The sequence below is a fragment of the Mirounga angustirostris genome, unplaced genomic scaffold (genome assembly GCF_029215605.1).
Source record: "Mirounga angustirostris isolate CCGP_5_RB_7025 unplaced genomic scaffold, mMirAng1.0.hap1 SCAF_10, whole genome shotgun sequence".
NCBI lineage: Eukaryota > Metazoa > Chordata > Mammalia > Carnivora > Phocidae > Mirounga > Mirounga angustirostris.
Genome location: NW_026991718.1, coordinates 38,198,884 through 38,223,363, shown reverse-complemented (window position 1 = coordinate 38,223,363; position 24,480 = coordinate 38,198,884). Strand labels below are relative to the sequence as shown.

At 43.5% G+C, this 24,480-nt stretch overlaps 1 long non-coding RNA gene across 1 annotated transcript; it reads left to right on the top strand.

Annotated features, from left to right (window-relative positions):
- Positions 1–8,172: 8,172 nt before the first annotated feature.
- Positions 8,173–24,271, top strand: LOC135361854 (uncharacterized). The gene is made up of 4 exons (XR_010405989.1): positions 8,173–8,874; positions 9,525–9,583; positions 10,494–10,699; positions 24,135–24,271. It is a non-coding gene; the product is annotated as an uncharacterized LOC135361854 (long non-coding RNA).
- The last annotated feature ends 209 nt before the right edge of the window (positions 24,272–24,480 follow it).

Below are 24,480 nucleotides of genomic sequence, written 5' to 3'. Positions count from 1 at the left end.
TTTAAGAGCTGAATTTTCCCTCAAAGTTATTTTTTTATAAAAATTCTTATTTTCAGATAATTGTAGGTTGATACTGCAGTTATAAGAAATAATACCGAGATCTCATATACTCTTTAACCAGTATCCCCCCAATGGTAACATCTTGCAACTATTGTACACTATCACCAAATGCTACTTTTTAGGTTTAACCCTTAATTTTCAATGTTCATAATTTATATTATCTTTAAATCATCTACACTACTCATAGCAGTAATGATGGCATAATCTAAATAAATTTTTAATACTTACAAATTCATGGTTACAGGAAATTAAAATTACAATTTATGAAGTATGAAGTAATAGAGAAGTATGATCAATAAAAGGTCTAGTATGAAGTAATAGAGAAGTATGATCAATAAAAGGTCTTCAAGCATAAAAACATATCACATTAGAATAAACTTCTAGGCAGGAAGATGGATAGAATTCTAAGTTAGAGAGGACAAAGGAATGATGAAGAATTTCCAAAAGTTAAAGAACTTATTCTTGCTTTTATTTATTTATTTTTAGTCTTTTTTTTTTTTTTTTGACAGAGAGAGACACAGAGAGAGAGAGAACACAAGCAGGGGGAGTGGGAGAGGGAGAAGCAGACTTCTCGCCGAGCAGGGAGCCCGATGGGGCTCGACCCCAGGACCCTGGGATCATTACCTGAGCTGAAGGCAGATGCTTAACGACTGAGCCACCCAGGCGCCCCCTTATTTTTGCTTTTAAAAACAGGTGATGGCTGAAATAAAATTGATATTTATTTACATTCTATCAGAAACAATTAAAAAGAGTGATGTAAAGGTTTTATCTTAAAACATCAATATTTACAACACATTGGAAACTATATATTTTACAACTATTCATGATGAAAAATGCTTGATGTCAAGTTAAAACTGAATAAAGGAGCACACCTATATTCATAGCAGCATTATTCACCATGGCTACACTGTGGAAGCAACCCAAGTGCCCCCCCCCCCACAGGTGAAAGGATAAGCAAATGTGGTATATCCACACAATGGAATATTATTCAACTTTAAAAAAAGGAAGGAAAGAAATTTTGACCTATACTACAACATGGATGAGCCCTGAGAACCTTATGTTGAGTGAAATAAGCCAGTCACAAAAAAACAAGTACCGTATGATGCCACCAACATGAGTTATATCGAGTACTCAAAGTCATAGGACAGAAAGTAGATTGGTAGTTGCCAGGAGCTGAGGGCCGGGGGGATGGAGAGTTATTATTTAATAGGTGCAGAGTTTCAGTTTTGCAAAATAAGAGTTCTGGAGATGGATGGTGGTGATGTCTGTACAACAATATGAATGTACTTAATACCACTGAACTCTACACTTAGAAGTGGTTAAGATGGTAGATGTTATGTTATATGTATTTAACCACAGTAAAAACGTTAAAAAAAAAAGAGTGAAGGAGTACATAGTCTTTCATATTTGGGGGGGATACAAGAGCAATAAGATGTGATGAGAACTGCCACTGTTTATTCTTTCCTTTGTTAATGGATCTTTAGGCTGTTTCTAGTCTTTGCTGTTATAAACAACACTACAGTGAACATCCTGGTAAATATTTCCTACAGTCTATGTACAAGATTTTCCCTAGGGTATCACCTTGGAAGAAGAACAACTTCAAGAGGATATTGACCTTGAGAGCAGTGACTAACTTGGAATATGAGCTTCTCTTCAACCTCCATAGCTATTGGCACATTTTTCTCCAAAGTGATGGTACCAGTTTATCCTCACACCAGCTGTGCCCGAGTTTCCATTTACTCACATGCTTTATATAATTCTTAGTTTTGTCAGTCTTTTCAATTCTGTCACTCTGAATGTCAATTTGTTGGTGCTTAGAGAACCTGATTTATTTCCGACCAGTTGTCCAGTACTAATTTCCACAATAAATGAGACTTTAGCTCCTCTTTTTGTTTCTGCGCTGTCCTGGGTCCTGCTGTACTCACAGTTAAGGCTCTGGCAAAAAATACTCAGTCACAACATAAACCTATAAAAAGGCTCATTTCTCCTTCCTTCTTCCCTCCCTCCCTCCCTCCCCCCCCTCTTCCTTTCTCTCTTTCCTTTTCTTTCTTTCTTTTTCTTTCTTTCTCTTTCTTTCTTTCTTTCTTTCTTTCTTTCTTTCTTTCTTTCTTTCTTTCTTTCTTTCTTTCTTTCTTTCTTTCTTCTTTTCTTTCTCTTTCCTTCCTTCTTTCTTTGTCTCTCTCCCTCTCTCTCTTCTTTCTTTCCTCCCTCCCTCCTTCTTCTTTCTTTCTCTCTTTCTCTTTCTTTCTACAATTTGTTGTCTTGATACAGTGTATCCAAAATAGAAACTTTATTTTTTTAAAGACTTTATTTATTTATTTGGGAGAGAGAACGAGAGAGAGCGCGCAAGCAGGGTGAGGGGCAGAGGGAGGAGCAGGGAGCAGAAGGTCAGTGGAAATTTTTCTTTCTACACAAGATGGTTCAGTCTTTCTTCGGGCGCTGGCGGAGGATCCCTGAAGTCACCTCAACTCAGCCATAAAGCTTTCACTCCCACGTCCTATACACTGTGACCTTGCCGGCGGGAAGCCCCCCGGGCAACTTTCCGAGGGCACCTTAGCGCTTCTCTTCAGGCACCTGGGCGGTGAGCCGTGGAAGCGGGCGGGCGCCGCCACGGAAACATCGCCAGAGGAGGGCGATTGGTCGCCCAGCTCCCCACCAGCGCCGCCGCGCAGGCGGCAAGGGCTCCGACCGCTCCTGCGGCACCTGACCCATTTGGAAGCGTTTTCTCCTCGGCGAGCGGGAGGAGGGAGTTGTGAGCGCGGAGAGGGGAAGGCGGAAGAGGCGAGCTTGGGAAGGCGAGCGAAGACCGGGAAACCCCGGGGCTTTGCCCTCGCTCCCTCCGCCTCCAGCCCTCCAGCTTCTCCCCCCTCCGTCTGTTGTGCGGGCGGAATGGAGGGCGTTAGAGGGCTTCTCAGGATGGTCTGCACCTTCTCAGTCCAGCAGGGATGAGAGAAATGAGCTGCCTCTCCATACCTCAGACACCGAGGTGAACTGTCCATCAGGAATGTTCCTACATGTGCCCAGAGGCGGAGCCCTGAAATAGGACCCCCCTCTGCCCCATGGCCAGCTTCTCCCTTGGACTGGGGACAATGTTTCCATGGCCCCCCAGGTAGTTGTGCGGGGCAGAGGAGCTACATGGAGCTGGGGTACGGGTGGGGTGTGCAGTTGGTGTCCTGTTTCAGGGGACCTCTTCGAGTTCTGCAGGTCCCCGTGCTGAGAGACGCGCCAGCAGTGGGGACAGGCAAGGAAACACGTGACGCCAGATGGGGGTGCCAGGATGTGGTGGGTGCAGCGAGGACAGGAGCCCAGCCAAAGTCACCATCCTTGGGGGCGCGGGGAGCAGAGAGAGGCTGGGGGAGGGCGACCAGGGCCATGGGCACAGCTGTGCCTTAACCCAGTCTTAAAGGAGGCCAAGTGCAGAGCTGGGGAGCCAGGCTGAAGGCACACATTGTTGCAAAGGCAAGGTGGCCAGAAGCGGCGCAGTGTGTTTGGGGAACCCGCACCAGCCAGGTCCTTTGAGGCAGAGTTGATGATGGAGAGGAGGTGGGGTCATTGTAAGGACTGCAAATCTTCTTCTCTTCTCAGTTGCTCATTCTGCATCATTTTCTGGGCTAACCTTGGCAGAAGTCTAAAATACCCACCCTGGTTGAATCAGAGCCTGAAGCCCTCCCACCATTTCCCACAGAATTCATTTTTCTGTGCACGGCAAGGACCTTAACAGGGCAGCCAGCACATTTCCCACTCTTACCCCGGAAACAGTGGCCCCTAAAGAAAGTCAAGGCCCCGTTTTCTTACAGCGTACACAAAAATAAACAAAAAATGGATGAAAGACCTAAATGTGAGACAGGAATCCATCAAAATCCTTGAGGAGAACACAGGCAGCAACCTCTGTGACCTTGGCAGCAACGTCTAGCTAGACACATCTCCAAAGGCAAGGGAAACAAAAGCGAAAATGAACTATTAGGACTTCATCAAGATCAAATGCTTTTGCACAACAAAGGAAACAGTCGACAAAACCAACAGACAACCGACAGAATGGGAGAAAATATTTGCAAATGTCTTATCAGTTAAAGGTTTAATACCCAAGATCTATAAAGAACTTATAAAACTCCACACCCAAAAACCAAACAAGCCAGTCAAGAAATGGGCAGAAGACATGAGCAGACATTTCTCCAAAGAAGACATACAAATGGCCAACAGACAATTGAAAAAATGCTAAACATCACTTATCATCAGGGAAGTATAAATCAAAACCACGATGAGAGACCATCTCACACCGATCAGAATGGTTAAAATTAACAAGTCAGGAAACAACAAATGTTGGTTCGGATGCGGAGAAAGAGGAACCCTCCTACACTGCTGGTGGGAATGCAAGCTGGTGCAGTCACTCTGGAAAACAGTATGGAGGTTCCTCAAAAAGTTAAAAATAGGGCTACCCTATGACCCAGCAATTGCACTACTAGGTATTTACCCAAAGGATAAAAATGTAGTGATCTGAAGGGGCACTTGCACCCCAATGTTTATAGCAGCAATGTCCACAATAGCCAAACTATGGAAAGAGCCCAGATGTCCATGGACAGATGAATGGATAAAGAAGATGTGGTATATATGTACAATGGAATACTACTCAGCCATCAAAAAATGAAACCTTGCCATTTACAATGACATGGATAGAACCAAAGGGTATTATGCTAAGCGAAATAAGGCAATCAGAGAAAGACAAGTATCATATGATCTCACTCATATGTGGAATTTAAGAAACAAAACAGAGGATCATAGGGGAAGGGAGGGAAAATAAAATAAGACAAAATCAGAGAGGGAGACCAACCATAAGAGATTCTTAACTGTAGGAAACAAACAGGGTTGCTGGAGGGGAGGTGGGTGGGGGGGTGGGAGAACTGGGTGATGGACATTAAGGAGGGCACTTGATATAATGAGCACTGGGTGTTCAATGCTACTGATGAATCACTGAACTCTACCTCTGAAACTAATAATACTCTACATGTTAATTAATTGAATTAAAAAAAAAAAAAAAAGGTCAGGTCCTGGCCTTATGCCCTTGCTCCGGAAGGGCACAGAGCTCAGCGCAACACAGAGGCAGAAACTGAGGTGCCAGAGTAGGCTGGGCAGGACCATGAGGTGGGGGTGGAAAGAGGAATGAGTGCCTCAGGGCCTCTGGCAGGGGAAGGAGAGAGGAGGGATCTAGAATCTAGAGTTGGGAGTGAACTCAAAAAGACCCAATCGAACCCATTTATGTTATAGAAGTTCCAGGAGGGTGAGCATTTTACTACAAGTCACTAAGGAAGGCCTCACTGAGCAGGGACTAACGGCCCAGGACAGTCGCTCGCCAAGAGGCCCGCCCGTCGCCCACCTTGGATGAAAGCTCAGGGTCACTGGGTCCAGCAGGGGGCGATGTTGCTCTAGTTTTGACCCTGTTGGGGGTTGGGTGGGTGGACGGAGGGAGGTAACCTGAATTCAATCTGCGCCGGATCCCAAGCAAAACTGAAGCAGGTGCAAACTCCCGCGCAGCCACGCGGTGCCCAGGCCAGTTGAACCTCGCCACCTCGCCCCAGTATCCCCCGCTGTAGCTCCCGCCCCTGCCTTTCTCAGGATCGCCACTCCGACTCTCAAGTCCTCTTACGGGCTCCTTCGAGCCCGACTTTTTTTTGGTGACCGGGATTACTACTGGGGAGTGGGGTGGGGTGGAGGGCGGGATTTGTCTTTTTACAGGGGATCAAATGACTAAAGATGGAATTTCTGGCCCACCAGTGGGCGGGGAGATACCTGGGGTAGACTCTTAATCGCCCCCCAATGCTTCAATAGCTACCTTTAGTCTTAAGCCATCTGTGCAATGCCTCGTCCCTGGAAATAGCTAGAATGTCAACGCTTCATCGGTGTGTGTGGGGGAAATCCCCATTTGTAGCACCCCTCTTCTTTGGGCCAGGCTAGGGTTTCTCCGAATTCTCCATCCTGAAAAGGGACCGACTGAAGATCCTGGGCCGTTCCAGGAGCCGGGAGGCCCGGTCGGAGGGCTGACCTGGTCGCTCCCCGGGGGTCCCCTAGCGGGGACCGCTCGGCCGAGGCGCGGAGGGGCCGCGGGCGGGGATCCTCTCGCTCGCGCCTTTGGACCTGCAGCCCCCAGAGGGGCCCTGGACCGGGGGTTGGGGGGAAGAGTAGGAGGAGGGCAGCACAGGGCAGGAAGCGGATGGGGTCAGTGGGGGGAGTCCTGGCGGCAGGGGGAGCATCCGGTCCCCTGCCTCCCGCGCGGGACGCGGAGGTCGCTGTGCCGAGATGGGTCCCGGCGGCGGGTGCTGGGAGAGGGAAAGCCTCGGAGCACTAAGGTGGGAGGTTCCTTTGGCCTTTTCACCGATATCATTCCGAGTTTGGTTTTAGTTTACTTGGAAGGCGGTGCTTGGAACCAGAGCCCCTTGGTCAAAATGCGTCATGCTGTGAGCCACTAACAAGTCACTAGGCCCAGTCTGTTTCTTCTGGTGACAGGAATCCTCATTTTTGATTATTCACGTGGATCCAGAGCTGATTAGACCCAGGGGGGCAGGGGGTGCAGTGTAGCGGGGGGCGGCTGCACTGAATTTGTGGCTCGGCAGATCCCTGAATCTCTCTCTGCCTCAGATGTATACAATCAGTACAAAGTTTTGCCTTCTTTTTTAGGCTAAAAATATTTTGGAAAATAGAAAATAGAAAAGAAAAGGAAAAATAATCACCATGGTGCCAATATGTAACTATAGTCATGCTCAATAGTTTTTTTTTTTTAAATATTATTATATTTTGTCCTTTTTTGTTCTAAGCCTATACTGATGTATTTTTTAAATTTTTTTCTATCACTGTCATCGTATTTTCTATTCAGGTTTCCAGCCTGCTTTTAAAAATTCTTATGCCATACACATTTCTTTTATAACATGTTTGTCATGAATATCACCTGATATCTGCATAATAGTCTGTTCATATTTTGTCCAATTAGCCCCAATTAGTTGGACATTTAGATTGTGTCTACTTTTTCATTATGATACAGTGATTTCTAAATAGCATGTGATTTCTTTTTTTAAATTATTTTTTCTAAATAGTATGTAATTTCAATTTTTATTTCTTAATTACCTCTAGAGTTCTTAAAAGGGGTTAACAATTATTTAATTGGATAGATTTATTTTTAATTTTATTGTCCTGTGGTCTGAGAATGTGGTCCATATTTAAGTTTTCTGGAATTTTTTGAGCTTTTGATTGGTGATTGATTTTGTAAATTACTTTAAGCATAGTGTTGAATGAATGAGTACAAAATTCTATATATTAGATCAAGCTTAGTAAAATACGTTATCCATACCTACTATGTCCTTTATTTTTATCTATTTGATCTGCTAATTTCTGAAAGAATTGGAAGTTTTCAAACTATGTGGATTTACCATTTCCTTTTTATATTTCTAACAGTTTGTGCTTCACATATTTTACTTATTTGTTAAAATGTTTTCCAGCTTTATTGAGACATAACTGACATATAACATTGTGTAAGTTTAAGGTGTACAATATGATGATCTGATATATGTATGTATTGTGAAATGATTATCACAATAAGAAGAGTTAACACATCCATCACCTCACATAGTTACATTTTTTTCGCCTCTGTGTGTGAGTTGAGAACATTTAAGATTTACTCTTAGCAACTTTTTTTTTTTTTTAAAGATTTTATTTATTTATTTATTTGACAGAGAAAGAGAGATAGCAAGAGCAGGAACACAAGAAGGGGGAGTGGGAGAGGGAGAAGCAGGCTTCCCGCAGAGCAGGGAGCCCGATGCGGGGCTTGATCCCAGGACCCTGGGATCATGACCTGAGCCGAAGGCAGACGCTTAACGACTGAGCCACCCAGGCGCCCCTTACTCTTAGCAACTTTCAAACATACAACAGTATTGTTGATTATATTCACCATGGTGTACATCACATCCCCAAAACTTACTCATCTTATAACTGGATGTTTGTTTCTGTTGGCCATTTTATTTCCATATTTTAAAGTGATGTTATGAAGTGTACGAGGACAAACAAATAAACAAATTGGCATATATATCTTTTTTTGGCTTTTAAATTATTTTCCTGGGGCACCTGGGTGGCTCAGTTGGTGGAGCAGCTGCCTTCAACTCAGGTCATGATCTGAGGGTCCTCGGTTGGAGCCCCGAGTCGGGCTTCCTGCTCAGTGCGGAGTCTGCTTGAGATTCTCTCTCCCTCTGCCCCTCCCCACCGCTTGTTCTCTCTCTCTCTCAAATGAATAAATAAAGTCTTTAAAAAAAAAAACAAAAAAATTTTATTTTCTTGGTCTGGATTTTTGGAGGGAAATGACGTTGAAAGCCAAACTGGCCTCCGAAGGACTTGACAAATGCACACGGTTGGCTACCACATGGGAGTGCTTGCTTCATTGAACTCTGGTCCATAGCAGGTGTCAAATTAACAAAACCAAAAGCAGGACAGTTTTATTTTTGAGATAAGAAATGGGATACTTCTAAAAAATTTGCTTTGATTTTTATTGAAGTTGCCTTTTTTTCCCCTGCAAGTCTGATGATCATTGAATTTTCTCTGTCGTATGTGGGTTGTTTGTTCTTGTCCTTTTGTACTTCTGTTTTCTGACTTGTAATGTGAGGAGGTTAATCTCTTTTAAGTCTTACATCCTAGGAATTATGCTTATGTTTATTCTCCTGCAAAACACCTATTGAAAAAGAAAAAAATCCAGCCCATCAAACCAGATACCATGAATTCTCCCTCTCACTCTGCTGCCCCCGGTCCTGAGCAGAACTTTCAGTGTGACACACAAAGCAGGTAGGGGTACTGTGGAGCCTCAAGCTTATACAATCAAGGGGTGTGTGTGTGTGTGTGTGTGTGTTGCTTTAAAAACATTTTTTTTAGAGTGGTGAGTTCTTAGGGTAATTGGGCTGAAATATGGGGGAAAGTGATGTCTAGTGAGATTACATGATTTTCCTGGTATTGATAGATTCCTGTTTCATTGTCCCCAAGATAAAGGGAGTTTGATGGAGACGGAGGGGAAAGTAAGGTGTAGGAAGCTGGAGTCTTTTGCTTTTTTCCGGGACTAACCAGATGAGGAATGGCCCAGTCTGTCATATACGAGTAGCCCCATCCATTTATAGTATACCTTCAGTGTCCTTTTACTGTCCATGTGATCAGTAGAGATGACCCTTCTTTCATTTCTGATATTAGTAATTAGTGTCTTCTCCCTTTCTTTCTTGGTTAGCCTGGCGAGCAATTTATCAATTTTATTGATCTTTCCTAAGGACCAGCTTTTAGCTTTATTGATTTTCTCTATTGTTTCCCTGTTTTCCATTTCATTGATTTCTGCTCTCATTTTTCTTTTTTTTCTGCTTGTTTGAGGCTTAAATTCCTCTTCTTTCTCTCATTTCTTAAGATGGAAGCTTAAGTTATTGATTTTAGATCTTCCTTCCTTTTTAATACAGGCATTTAATGCTGTAAATTTCCCTCAAAGCACCACTTTTGCTGCATCCCACACATTTTGGTAAGTTGTGTTTTCATTTTCATTTAGTTCAAAATATTTTTCAATTTCTTTTGAGATTTATTCTTTGACCCACGTGTTATTAAGAATTTTGTTGTTTAATCTCCAAATATTTAGGGATTTTCCAGATATCTTTCTGTTACTGATTTCTAGCTTAATTTCATTGTAATCTGAGACCATACTTTGTATTATTTCTATTCCTTTAAATTTGTTAAGGTCTGTATTATGGTTCAGAATGTGGTCTGTTTTGGGAAATATTCTGTGTGAGCTTGGGAAAAAATTGTATTCTGCTGTTGTTTGATGGGGTATTCTATAAATGTCAACTAAATCAAGTTTGTTAATAGTACTGTTCATGTCGATTAGCTCATTACTGATTTTCTGTCTGCTGGACCTATCAATTGCTTAGAGAAGGATTTGAGATACCCAACAATAATAGTGGATTTGTCTCTTTCTCTTTGCAGTCAGGCCAGTTTTTGTCTCAGAGATTCTGACACTCTGTTGTTAGGTGCATACATGTTGGATTGTTAAGTCTTCTCAGAGAACGGAACTCTTTAACATTATGTAACGCCCCTTTTTAATCCTGATACTTTTTCTTGTTGTGAAGTCTGCCCTATCTGAAATTAATATATCTATAAAAGAAACACCTTTCTTTTGATAAGCATTAACATGATACAGCTTCTCCCATCCTTTTGCAACCCATCTGAGACTTTACCTTTAGGCTTCTTGTAGACGATATATGGTTGGATCTTGTTTTTTATATCCTGACGATCTGTCTTTTAGTTGGTGTATTTAGACCATTGCCATTGAAAGTGATTATTGGTGTGGTTAGATTAATATCTATCGTATTTGTAACTCTTTTTACTTGTTGCCTTGTGCTATCCATATAAATAACTACTTCTCAATGTTTTTCCAGCATATGCCTGAGCAACATTGTGACTGGCTATGTGTGCAGCAAAATGTGCTTCCTCACAGCTGTACACAATGAGGCAGTTATAAAAACACTCATGAAGCCCTGCTTATAAAGTGAATTTTTGGAGAAAACCCACCGTTCATCAATGCGGCGGTGGGAATTTAGATTACGGTTCACTGACCTAAAGGAATACCATGTAACAGTTAAAAGTAAGTCTATACATTCATATGTTCTGGAATAAAACAAATTCTAACATATATGAAGTGAAAAATGAGTTGCAGAACAATATATACATTATGATTCTTTTATATAAAAGTTACGTGTGTGCATGTGGGTGTGGGCATGTGTATGAACGCACAGAAAACGCTGTGATATTATGCCAGCTGATGTGGTGATGGTGGATTTGGGAAACAACTATTAGTTACGAGTAGCAAACTACTAGTTTTTCTGACAAAATCGTATGGATAGTATTTTTATTAAACTTTAAAACAATGAAAGGAGATTAAAGGTGCTTTTCCTCAGGAGGTCACATGACGTAAGCAACTTCCTCTAACCTCAGCACTTGGGCTGCTCATCTGAAGTGAGTGAACCATCCCCGTGGTGGCCCCGGGGCCAGGGCTGCAGGAACAACAATGTCCCCAAGCACTTTCCAATTCCAGCGCTGCCCTTTTCCCCATCCTCTAGGACTCTGGGCAAATTTATTAAAGGTGAACACTCTGTAGGTCACCAGGAGAGGGGTCACAGCTCACCAGGGCAGAACTAGAGTCGCCTAGGATTTGGGGTGGGGGTGGGGTGCTGGAACACCCTGATGGGACGGGGAGGGAATCCGGTGAAAATGTGAAGGATCCACTCATGTGGACCTGCCCTTTTTGCCTCTGATTCTCGGGGACCCTGGGGCCAAGCAGCTTTGGTGAGGTCACAGCATGGCTGTACTTTGCAGGTAGGCATCATGAGACGGGGATTACTGAAATGCCTTCCCCTCGAGGCCCTGCAAAGAACAGGAGGGCTCAATACATGCCCCAAATGGGCAACAGGCTATGAGGTACTTGCTAAGGATGAGGGATGATTTACTCTGTGACTCAGTTAACCAGTTCCATGCAGTGTCACCTTCCATGGAAGGAGCCAGGATTGTAGCAACTCCACAAGCCTGGGGAAACAAGAGGATTGACCCTCAATTAATTTAGGACCCGAAGCCAGAAAAGACAGTTTCTGTTTCTTCTGAATTCTCCTCAAAAGGAGGAAATCACACACACTGAATCACTTATTGTGATTATGCCCTCAAAGTAAGCTAGTTCATCTCATTTGGGAGAGTAGGGTGAGGATTTTACCCCTCCCTCTCGGGTGTCATCGTAGGTTTCATCCCGTGGTTAGTCAAGGTGAATTTCAGTAGTGTGTGACCTGCAGTTTAGTTCCCTGACATTTGGGATCAAGGGTATAAGGGTGTATACGTGCAAGAGACATCCTCATGCTTTCTTTTTTAAAAATTTTTTTAAAGGTTTTATTTATTAATTTGTCAGAGAGAGAGAGAGAAAGAGAGCACAGAGGAGGAGGGGCAGAGGGAGAAGCAGGCTCCCCGCTGAGCAAGGAGCCCGATGTGGGGCTCAGTCCCAGGACCCTGGGATCATGACCTGAGCCGAAGGCAGACGCTGAACCAACTGAATCACCCAGGTGCCCCAAGACATCCTCATGCTTTTAAATTTTCTCCCAGCTGAGTTGTGAGGTGGGTTGGTCTTGTCATCTCAGGCTGGAAGACAAGCCAGTCTGTCCCAGATGTTAGTGAGCTTGTTCTGACGGAAATGTCCTCTCCGAGATACACCATATTAGACACAAAGACACAGCTTCAAGATGTCAGTGTTCCCCAGTTACCATACAGGGTCCGTGTACTCTAATCTCAACTATTCTTAACAGACTGACTATAAACATTCATGTGGAAGTCTAAAGGAGCACAAAAAGCTGAGATAATTTCACTGAAGAGTAAGGGGAGAACCCGTTTTTCCAAATATCAGGATTTATAAACTGTAGTAATTTTAACAGTAATAAACTGATAGAAGAGAGTAGAAGGCCCAGAAGAAATATATATGAAAATGTTGGGGGTGGCTGTACACATCAGTGGGTAAAAGATTTAGTCACAGTGCTGTGACCACTGACTTTCCTTGGGAAAAATATAAAATTTGATCCCTATCTCCAATCATTTGCAAAAATATATTCCAGATGGAGTGGAGGCTAAATGTGAAAATAAATGCTTTAAAATTTTTTGAAGAAAAATATTTTTATGACATAGGATAAGGGCAAGATTTGTTGATCAAGACATAAAAACACAAACCATAAATGTCTGACAGTATATTACCACATTAAAATTTAAAAAAAGAATGTGGGACAAAAACTAGTAAATACAAAGTTCAAGGACAGATCTCAGATTAAGAGAAAATATTTGCAGTGCATAGAAGCAACAGAGTATCATGATCCATAATATATAAGACTATTACAAATTAAAAAGAAAAAGACACGTGACTCAATTAAAAATGAACAAAGGACATGCATCAACCATTATCCATATAAAAAGACCCTAAACCTTAAGTGAATAAGGGAAATGCAAATTAAAACAACTAATATCATTTTATACCCAGATTAGCAAAAATTAACAAGACTAATCATATCAAGCATGAGGAGAGGGCCAAAGAGCTCTTATGCAGTGTTGATGGGACTGTAAATTGGTACATCCACTTTGGAGACAATTCAGCAATATCTAGCAAAAATGAAGCTACTGACCATTTCCTCCAACTCACCCTCCCTCTCCGACCCCAGCACCTGCACTTTCAGGTTCGTCACTCAGAGAAACTTTGAAGTATAAGAATGTTCATGGAGGTAACAAAGAGCAGAAACTGGAAACTTGTAATAATAAAAATTGGAATAAAGTTAAATATCGAATAATAAAGGAATGGATAAATAAATGGTGCTAAATAACAAAGTAAGTGAACTAGATCCACAGGCATCAACACAGATAAATCTCAAAAATGTGCCATTCAACGAAAGAAGCGAATTTCTAAAGTGTACATACAATCTGACATCATTTATAAAACATAAAATCACATGCAAAATAATGGTCTTATTATTTCTTATTATCATTATTTATAAATACATACTTATATAATAAACGTATTGTGATAAGGTTGGGGCCAGGTGGAACTCACAAACTTGGGAGGCGGATTGCTTTGGCGGTGAGTGGTAGTGGAGGGTGGAATGGGGTGAAGTAAGTATTAACATTTTGTATCTTGAAATAAAGAACTGAAGAAAATTTGGCGAAATGTTAAATTGTATAAATCTGACAGTGGGTATCTGGGCATCTATTGTATGACTTTCATTACTTTTCCTTATATTTGAAATATTTAATAATTCAAAACAAAATATTTAAAACTTCTGTCCTCTTTGGAAGGTTAATAGACTAATCATGTAATGAGTATCTGCTGTGTTCAAGGCACTGTTTAAAGTACTAGAATTTCCAAGTTAATGAAACAGGCTTTGCCGCCACAGGGTAAACTTCAGGCTATTCAAAAATAGCCAGGCAACAAAAGATGTAACTTACAACTGTCTATAATAAAAAATATAAAATTTTAAAAAAATAGCCAGGCAAATTATCTATCTGAGAAGGGGCTAATTTCCAAAAATATAAAAAACTCACACAACTCAATAGTAAAAAAGACCCAAACAATCCTATTTAAAAATGGGCAGAGAAACTGAATAGCCATTTTCCCAAAGGAGACATTCATATGGCCAAGAGTCACATGAAAGGGTACTCAACATCACTAATTGTTAGGGAAATGCAAATCAAAAATGAAATATCACCCCACACTTGTTAGAATGGTGATCATCAAAAAAACAAAAGATAAAAATGCTAATGAAGATGTGGAGCAAGGGGAACCCTTGTGCACTATTGGTGCGAATGTAAATTGGTGAAGCCATTATGGATAACAATATAATGATTCCTCAAAAAATTTAAAATGGAACTACCATATGATCAGCAATTCCACTTATGGGTGTATATATATATATTTGGTACATATATATATTTAGTATATACTTCTGGGTATATATATATATATGTGTGTGTGTGTATATATATATATACCAAAGGAAATTATTTTTTTCTTTTTTTAAAAATTTTGTTTATTTATTTATTTATTTATTTATTTATTTATTTATTTATTTATTTTAAATTTTATTATGTTATGTTAATCACCATACATTATATCATTAGTTTTTGATGTAGTGTTCCACGATTTATTGTTTGCGTATAACACCCAGTGCTCCATTCAATACGTGCCTTCTTTAATACCCATCACCAGGCTAACCCATCTCCCCACCCCCCTCCCCTCTAGAACCCTCAGTTTGTTTCTCAGAGTCCATAGTCTCTCATGGTTTGTCTCCCCCTCCAATTTCCCCCCCTTCATTTTTCCCTTCCTACTATCTTCTTCTTCTTCTTCTTCTTCTTCTTTTTTTTTTTTTGACATATAATGTATTATTTGTTTCAGAGGTACAGGTCTGTGATTCAACAGTCTTACACAATTCACAGCGCTCACCATAGTACATACCCTCCCCAATGTCTATCACTCAGCCACCCCAACCCTCCCACCCCCCACCACTCCAACAACCCTCAGTTTGTTTCCTGACATTAAGAATTCCTCATATCAGTGAGATCATATGATACTTGTTTTTCTCTGATTGACTTATTTTGCTCAGCATAATACCTTCTAGCTCCATCCACATTGTTGCAAATGGCAAGATTTTGGTTTTTTTGATGGTTGCATAATATTCCATTGTGTATATATACCACATCTTCTTTATCCATTCATCTGTCGATGGACATTTTGACTCTTTCCATAGTTTTATACCAAAGGAAATTAAATCACTATCTTGAAATGGTATCTGCATCCCCATGTTCAATGCAGCATTGTTTAAAATAGCCAAGATATGGAAACAACCTAAGTGTCAATGGATGGATGGAGATATATCTACATCACAGTGAAGTATTCAGCCATTTAAAAGAAGGAAATCTTGCCACTTGTGACAACATGGAGGGACCTTGAAGGCATTAGGCTAAGTGAAGTAAGTCAAGCGGAGAAAGACAAATACTGTAAGAGGTGGGTGAAATGGGTTGGAGATGGGGCGCCTGGGTGGCTTGGTCGTTAAGCATCTACCTTCGGCTCAGGTCATGGTCCCAGGGTCCTGGGATCGAGCCCCGCATCGGGCTCCCTGCTCTGCGGGAAGCTTGCTTCTCCCTCTCCCACCCACCCTGCTTGTGTTCCCTCTCTCGCTGTGTGTCTCTCTTTCTGTCAAAATAAATAAAAAACATCTTAAAAAAAAAAAGAAATGGGTTGGAGGTATTCTTTCTATTTATTCTCAAAAGGTACAAACCCATATATCAAAAGGCACAAACTTCCAGTTGATAAATAAGTTCTGGGGATATAATGTACAACATGGTAGCTATAATTAACAATACTTTATTGTATGCTTGAAAGTTGCTAAGAGAAGAGATCTTAAACATTCTCATCACAAGAAAATAATTTATAATTATGTGAGATGATGGATGTTACCTAGACTTGTCGTGCTGATCATTTCATAATATATACAAATATCAAATCACTATGTTGTACACCTGAAATTAATATAATGCTGTATATCAGTTATAGCTCAACAACACTGGGAGAAACGATAGCCAGGGGCACTTGCCTGGGGTCACAGGCAGCCCAGCTCTGCTGGACACCGGCCTTTGCCCTAAGCATCAAGCTGCACTGTCTGTCTCTAGGGCTCCGGATTCACCCCCTCCGGCCTCACCTCTCCCCCTGAACCATTCAGTATAGCTGGGTTTACCTAATTTGAAAGGGCCAGCTTAACTTTTTTTTTTTCCTCAAATAATCCAAAAACTCAGACTTTTTATCACTTATTCCCCCAAGTGTTTCTCCAAACTCATTGGGCTCGCTGTTCCTCCAAGTCTGAGAGGAACAGCTCTGCGATGTCTGGCAAGTGTGGGGAGTAGGTAAAGTGTTGGAGTCAGGCTGCCTCGGGGTGGAAACCTAGCTCTCCGATTTAGTAACCGCTGTGTGACTTCGATCATGCTGCTGAGCCCCTCTGGGCCTCAGTTTCCTAACCTGTTAAAGGGGTTAGTTACTACCATCCACCCTGTTAGCTCTCGGGAAAGTAAGCAAGAAAGGGAATGCACCTGTCACAGCACTCAGCACGGGGGAGCTTTATTATTCTTGTTTGTCTTGTGCGAGGAAGCAGATGGAGTCTCGCCCGGCGGGCACACCTGGGTTAAAACACAAGGGCCCTTCACGCCCTGGCCCAGGCTGCGATGCTGGATGTGATGGGGCCGCCGCAGCAGCGCCTTCGTCACAGAAAGCAGGTGGAGGGATTGTTTTTAAGCCAGTGTGGACCCTCAAGTGGAACATCTTCCCTCCCAGGGCAAACCCCTTCAGAACCCCTGGAAAATTATAGTTTCACTTTTAGCAAGACCCTGCCACAGTAGGGGGAGGCCCCCACAGCAAGCAGTCCTCTCCAAAGGGGGGCGGTCCTCCTGGCAGAGCCTCACTCGCCCTGCCGGCTGCACTCTTGCCTTCCCTCTGCTTAATTCCTTAGCTCCGTCCTGTCCTGCCTGCTTTATCCTTTTGCCTTTTCCAGCCCCGCTCCTTTCTCACTTTGGAGGGCTGATGGAGCCTTGGCCGTGTCTGCCGTGGCCTTGGTGAGGAGCCTCTCCCCAGCAGCCACAGAGTGTGGCACTGGGCTTCGATAACTGCTTCCAAGCAGCCTGCCCTGATTCATCCCCAGGCACAGGCGATGAACCAGGTACCCGATCCGGGGTTTTGAGTTCCTGCCCTGTTCACAGCATAAGCTCTCTACTTGAGCTCTATAACACAGCAGGCAGGTCTGTGTACTACAAGGAAAGGTGTTCCACTTGGGAAACACAGAGTTTTGTTGTTTGTTTTTTTTTTTAAAGATTTTATTTATTTATATGACAGAGAGAGACAGCGAGAACAGGAACACAAGCAGGGGGAGTGGGAGAGGGAGAAGCAGGCTTCCCGCTGAGCAGGGAGCCCAATGTGGGACTCGATCCCAGGACCCTGGGATCATGACCTGAGCCGAAGGCAGACGCTTAACGACTGAGCCACCCAGGCACCCGGGAAACACAGAGTTTTAAAATGCTACATTCTTCCAAGGCTTGAGCCATGAAAGAAATAATAATCTGGACTTCATTATGATCAAACACTTCAGCTCAGCTAAGACAATGTCAAGAGAGTGATTAGACGAGCCACAGTCCGGGAGAAAATATTTGCAAAAGACATATCTGAGAAAAGCCTGTTACAAAGCACTCTTAAAATTCAACAATAAGAAAACAAGTGACTCAATTAAAAAATGAGCCCAAATCTTAGCTAACACCTCACCAAAGAACATATACAGATGGCAAGGAAGCCTAAGAAACAACACTCCACATCATATGTCATCAGGGACATATTAACACGAGACACCACTTCACACCAACTAGAACGGCCAAAATCCAGAACACTGGCAGCACCAGATGCTGATGAGAATGTGGAACAGAGGAACTCTCGAGCGTTGCTGGTGGGAACGCAAGATGGCATGGCCACTTTGGAAGACAATTCGACAGTTTCTTACAAAGCTAAACACACTCACACCTTGGTATTTACCCAAAGAAGTTGAAAACTCACGTCTACACAAAACCCGTCATAGATATTTATGGTAGCTTTGCCAGAAGCTGGAGGCGACCAAGATGTCTTTTAGTAGGCGAACAGATCAAAAGCTGCGGTTCTTGTAGGCAATGCAATATAATTCCGCACTAAAAAGAAATGAGCTATCAAGCCACGGAAAGGCATGGAAGAACCTTAAATGCACATTACTAAGTGAAAGAAGCCCATCTGAAAAGGCCACATACTGCCTGATTCCAATTATGGAACATTCAAAAAAAGCGAAACTATGGAGATGGTAAAGTGTAATGGTTGCCAGGAGTTAGGGGGCCAGAAGGGATGAACAGGAGGAGCACAGAGGATCTGAGAGCAGCAAACTACTCTGTATGATGCTGTAATGATGGAGACATGTCATCACACATTTGTCCAAACCCATAGTATGTACACCAAGAGTGAACCCGAATCTGAACTCTGGACTCTGAGTGATAATGGCGTGCCGGTGGAGGTTCATTAGTTGTAACAAATGTAGCACCCTGGTGGGGATGTTGATCATGGGGGGCTGTGCACTTGTGGGGGCAGGAGGTGTATGGGAAATCCCTGTACCTTCCTTTCAATATTGCTGTGAACTTAAAACTGCTCTAAAAAAGAAAGTCTTTAAAAAAATGTAGTAATCTTCCAATACAAAATTATCATACAATGCTGAAAAAATACTTCCCACCTATACCCCGGCAGGAAAAAAAAAAGGTGATACATGTTGTGGGTGAAAGTGGGGTGAAACTGGTGCATGCTGGTGGCCTGGAAAACATTTAAAGCTATAAAATGTTTATACCCATGTGCTCAGGAATTCCAGTCTGGAACATTTGTCCAGTAGATATAATCTTTGATTCGGTACAATAGGGTATAAATAGAGATGTTAAATGTTGGAAACAATTGAAATGTTTAGAAGTAACAGATTATTTAAGTAAAGTATGATAATCCACTCAAAGCAATTTTAGACATTAAAGTTTCAAAGTATTAGAATTATGAAAACTAGGTAGGAACAAGAAAAATGCTTAGAGTAGACTTTATAAAAACATACATTCCACGTGAGTACAACTATGTAAGTATATCTAAAAAACATTAGAAGAAAATGCATCAAGATTCCTTTCCCTTGCTCTTTTTGCTACTGTCTAAATTTCTGTAACATATAGTACCACAGTTCTGTTACTTTTACAAATGGAAGGCTTGAAAATAACTCACTTCCCTTCTGGGGGTGTGATGCTCAGTGCAAAGCTGTACTCCGCCCCCCACACAGCCCTCAGGGCTGGACGTTTTTCTTTCTAGGGGCTGGACCGAGCTCTGTGTGTCAGTCCTCGCCTGATACGGTCTATGCCATTTATTCAGACATTGTCTTGTCATTCTCCAATAGTTCACTATGTTTATTTCTTTCTCCATAATTATTTAAAACAATTTTTAATTGTGGCAAAATAGATATAACCCTGAGCTAACCATTTTAACCATTTTTTTTTTTAAGATTTTATTTATTTATTTGACAGAGAAACAGCAAGAGAGGGAACACAAGCAGGGGGAGAGGGAGAGGGAGAAGCAGGTTCTCCGCCGAGCAGGGAGCCCGATGCGGGGCTCGATCCCAGGACCCTGGGATCATGACCTGAGCCGAAGGCAGACGCTTAACAACTGAGCCACCCAGGCGCCCCGTTTTTTAACCATTTTTAAGTGTCCAATTGGGTGGCAGTAAGTACATTCAAAATGCCGTGCCACCCTCACCACCATCCGTCTCCAGAACTTTTTCATCTTCCCAAACTGAAACTCTGTCCCCATTAAACACCAGCTCCTCCTTACCTCCACCCCTCTCCCCCTGGCCTCCATTGCTCTGCTTCTGTCTCTTCTGTCTCCGTGGATTTGCCTACTCTAGGAACCTTGCATAAGGGGAATCATACAATATTTGTCCTTTTCCCACAACCACTCTTAAAGCTCTTTGGGAATAAGGACCAAGTCCCTGATTTGTTTTCATTTTAGACACAATGTTTATTTGCTCATTTATTTAATATGTATTGTGCCAGGCGGAGGGGCAAGCGATGCTCAAGAGACACATGTGTTCTCTGAGGTTGACAGCGTGGTGGGACAGAGGTAACAGGGAAAACAGAGGAAGAACGGCAGAGTGTGAGGAGTGGGGACTGAGAAGCCCGTGGGGTCTTGTGGATGGATGGGGGAATGATCTGGGAGGAAGGCTGAGAGGGAGCCCTGAGGATCCAGGCAGAAAGAGGGGGAGGGACCTTTTCCAGAGTGTGTGTGTTTGTGTGTGTGTGTGCGACTGTTCTCTCCAGTGTGTAGACGTGGGGACTGAGGCCTGGGGGCAAGAAGCCACTGGCCCAAGGTCTAGGAGCAAGTAAGTGAGTGCGGAGTGAACCTGCCACTGAATGAGCAAATGGGAAGAGAAAATGTCTGACCCCATCCTTACCCCCAACGTTCTCTCCTGAGGGCCTGAAGCAGGGCCCCAGGGAAGAGAGACAGAGGCCTGAGGCCTGTGGTTGGAGGCAGGAGCAAAGGAGGGAGCAGAGTCTGCCACAGAAGATGACAAGAAGATTCCCTCCAGAGCACACTCAAATGTGCTTTCTTGTGCTTCTTTCCTGAGCCCTGTGTTGACCTTACTTCCTGCAAATGCAATGTTAGGTCCTGTTTTTCCTTGATTATTTGCATAAACATTCTGAGTCTCTTCCAAAATCTTTATGACCTCCATTTCTGAGCTTTGAATAATCGTCTACCAAGTAAATGGACCACAGTTTATTAAAATTGCCTCTTACTGTCAATCATTTAGGTTGCTTTCGATATTTCTTAAATACATAAATAATGTTATTGAACAGTGCTGATAACACTGAGAGTCATATTTCCTGAGGATTAATCTCCAGACTGGGTTTCCAAAGTCTGAGTAGTTTCTTTGGGCCCCGTCAGTGTTGACCCTCCACGGTGCCTCCGGCGGCTGTGGGCAGGCCGAGGAGCAGGGATGACACTGCGTCTGTGTTTGTAAATGAACTTGTTCTTTCAGGCCCAAGCAGTGGGGTAGGGGTGGGGTGGGGGGCACTGCTGGAGCAGAGAGGGGCTGCCCTACATAGCGTCCCCACATAAAAGGGCAGGTGTGCACGGGGGACCTGGGGTGACAGCAGTTCTGCCTGACTCCCCCTGCTTGTTGGGGGCAATTGCCCGCATCAGCTCCTCTCCCGCCCCTCCTTGGTCTATTCCCTTTAACTCCTTTGGGAAAAAGTCCCACGTTCGGGGATTCTTTGCACATTTCAATCTGACCCCATTGGAAGCGCAGCCCTGGCTTCTGTAACCGTTGCAGCAAACCCCAGGCACGCAAAAACAGAGGCTTGTGGCTCGCTTGCGGTTGCTGTGATCACACCAGACTCAGAACCACTGCCGTGGCAGGCACCACTCAGCACGTCCCAAGTGGGAAGAGCCCCGTGCCAGGTGGATGTCCCGAGGCTCTGAGAGAGACCCTAGCCCTGGCAGCCTGGGCTCCAGCCAACTAGGCCTCCTATTGGTTGATTCCCCGGGGGGCCAAACACCTCTAGAAGGAAAACAGCAAAATTCATGCAGAAGCAACGCAGGAGAAGAAAAGTGCAGTGATCCACTCTCGCCTGCCACCTCCAAGTGTGCATGGTCAGCAGACCGTAACCAGAGGGGCAGAAGCTTCCCAGGAAAGGCCACTCCCTTCCTAGCGGCTAGCCTCCAGCCCATCCCCCCCCAGCCCTTTATCGCCCGTTCCCTGACTCTATCAGGCTGGCTGACTCAGCATGTGCGTGCCAGCCACGGCCAAAGACACACCATGGAGAACAGTGCCGCCCTGTCCTCAAGGAAGGGACACCGGGCACAATACAGTCACGAATGGGAGCACGTACCTGGATGTGTGGATACCGACGGCTGGAGTTTTTGGAGGAAAACATCCAAGACAGCTCCTCGAGGCTTTGATAAATCTGTAGACCAAGCCGACTCAGACACCTGCATTTTTAGGTGGTTTTTAGAAAGTCTCATTTATGTTATATTGAGGTACCCTTGAAAGACTGAAAGGAAGTGTGGTCTTGTGGGGGAGCGCTGTGCAGGCAATACCAGGGCCCATGCTGTCTTCTTAGCTCTGCCCCTTGTTGTCAGAGGAGTCCATCTGGGCCATGGGAATGAAGGCAGGTCACACCTGTCCCCTGGGCTAGCCAGCGACGCCTCCCCAAGTTGTGGGGCAGGGTGATGGAGTTATAAAGCCAAATTGCTCCTTCTAATAAACAAAACAAAACAAAACAAAACAAGGAGCAGTTCTAGAATAATGACTTTCTTGCAAACAATGAAATATTCTAAGAATCTGTGTGATAACTGTGGGTTTGTAAATGAAGAGGAAACAGGAACTGCTGATCGTAATGATACCATTAAAAGCGGCACTGGTTCTGGGCCAGGGGCACCAACAGACATTCTGGGAAAGCAGATGACACAGGAAGAGAGGCATTGCCTGGGCCCTGTCACCTGGAAAGAACCCCAGCTTACCTTCTTAACCTTCTCTGTGGGGGTACCTTACTTTGTCACTGCCGGGTGTGAAGTGTAGCAATTAGAAATACCCACTTCCTTAAAATCAGCGGAGCGAGTTCAAGGCTATTACCATAACATATAGCATCACTTGCTTACTTGTATTCAGGTAGCTTTCCTCGAGTGGACTAGAAAGAGAGGGAACTGGCCATGGAAAAGCTCACACGTGGATGTCCATGTGAATTTTGTGGCAGCAGAAAGCTCATCTTGCTGCACTAATGATTTGAAACTGCGGTCAAGTGTAAGCCATTGAGTAGACTTGCTTTAGAAGGGGTTCTTGGAAGCTCACTGGGACTTTGAGAAAAACACTTTGCGGTAGAATTAGAGAATGTGAGTTTTACGAATTTAAATGTGGGGAGGACGAGCATTTGGCAGGGCTGTCACTGAGGGTCTCCAAGTATCATTTTGGGAGCTGAATTAGACTAACTTCTTTTCCCAACATAGAGATCTAAATTCTAAAGGATCAGATTTTACCAATCGCGAAGAATTTTTCATTTCAGTTGCAGTTTGCTGTTGCTTCGGCCACAACCGGAGTAGAGACAGAGCCCAAAAGGATGGCTATTATGTAACAATCATGAACTCTGGGCTTTCATATGGTGATAAGACTAGGCGAGCTTCTGCAGGACCTAAGATGAAATTGCTCTTTCTTTTGTCCCCACGGGTTGGGGTGCGGGCACAGGACATCTCACTGGATATCACTGGGTGGTGGTTGTCAGGAGAGTCCTATCTCTGCCATTTGCTTTATAGCCTGGTGGCTTGATGATGCTTAGGCTTAGCATCTTGCTTGTACAATGGCAAGAGTGCATGCGTGCATAAGGGATTAACTGAGAGAATGCAGGTAAAACCATAGATTACCAAGCACATGACAAGTGTTTGATAAATAGAGATGGTGGCTGGCAAGTGAGGGCAAATGTCAATAAACAATGTGTGAAGATATGGGTCATCTGGTCACTTAAAACTTTTAGTGAGATTGGAGTGGGCTACCCTTCTCTGGAAACAAGTAGAAACGTGTGCATACGTGTGCACGTGCGTGGTCAGACCCAGGACAACTTTTTAAAATAGTTGTACAAAGGGGGCGCCTGGGTGGCTCAGGTGGTTAAGCGACTGCCTTCGGCTCAGGTCATGATCCTGGAGTCCCGGGATCGAGTCCCGCATCGGGGTCCCTGCTTGGCAGGGGGTCTGCTTCTTCCTTTGACCCTCCTCCCTCTCATGCTCTCTGTCTCTCATTCTCTCTCTCTCAAATAAATAAATAAAATCTTTAAAAAAAATAAAATAAAATACAATAAAATAGTTGTACAAAGTAGATCGTCTCATTTATAGTTTGGAAATTTAAAATTTATGTTTATCGCTTGTTATTTGATGATAATTTTTCTCATCTCAGAGGAGATTTTGCAGCTGCGGGAGATGGTCTGGATGAGCTCGCCTCTGAAGCTAAGATGCCTTTCGAAGGGCCCTGGACTCAGAGTGAAACCCCCAGAGCAGCTGGAGATGATGAGCCTGTGATGTTCGGTGGCAGATCACAGGTAACTTTTACCTTCTTAATTTTTTTTTTAAAGTATTTATTTATTTGAGAGAGAGAGAATGAGAGAGAGCACATGAGAGGGGGGAGGGTCAGAGGGAGAAGCAGGCTCCCTGCCGAGCAGGAAGCCCGATGCGGGACTCGATCCCAGAACTCCAGGATCATGACCTGAGCCGAAGGCAGTCGCTTAACCAACTGAGCCACCCAG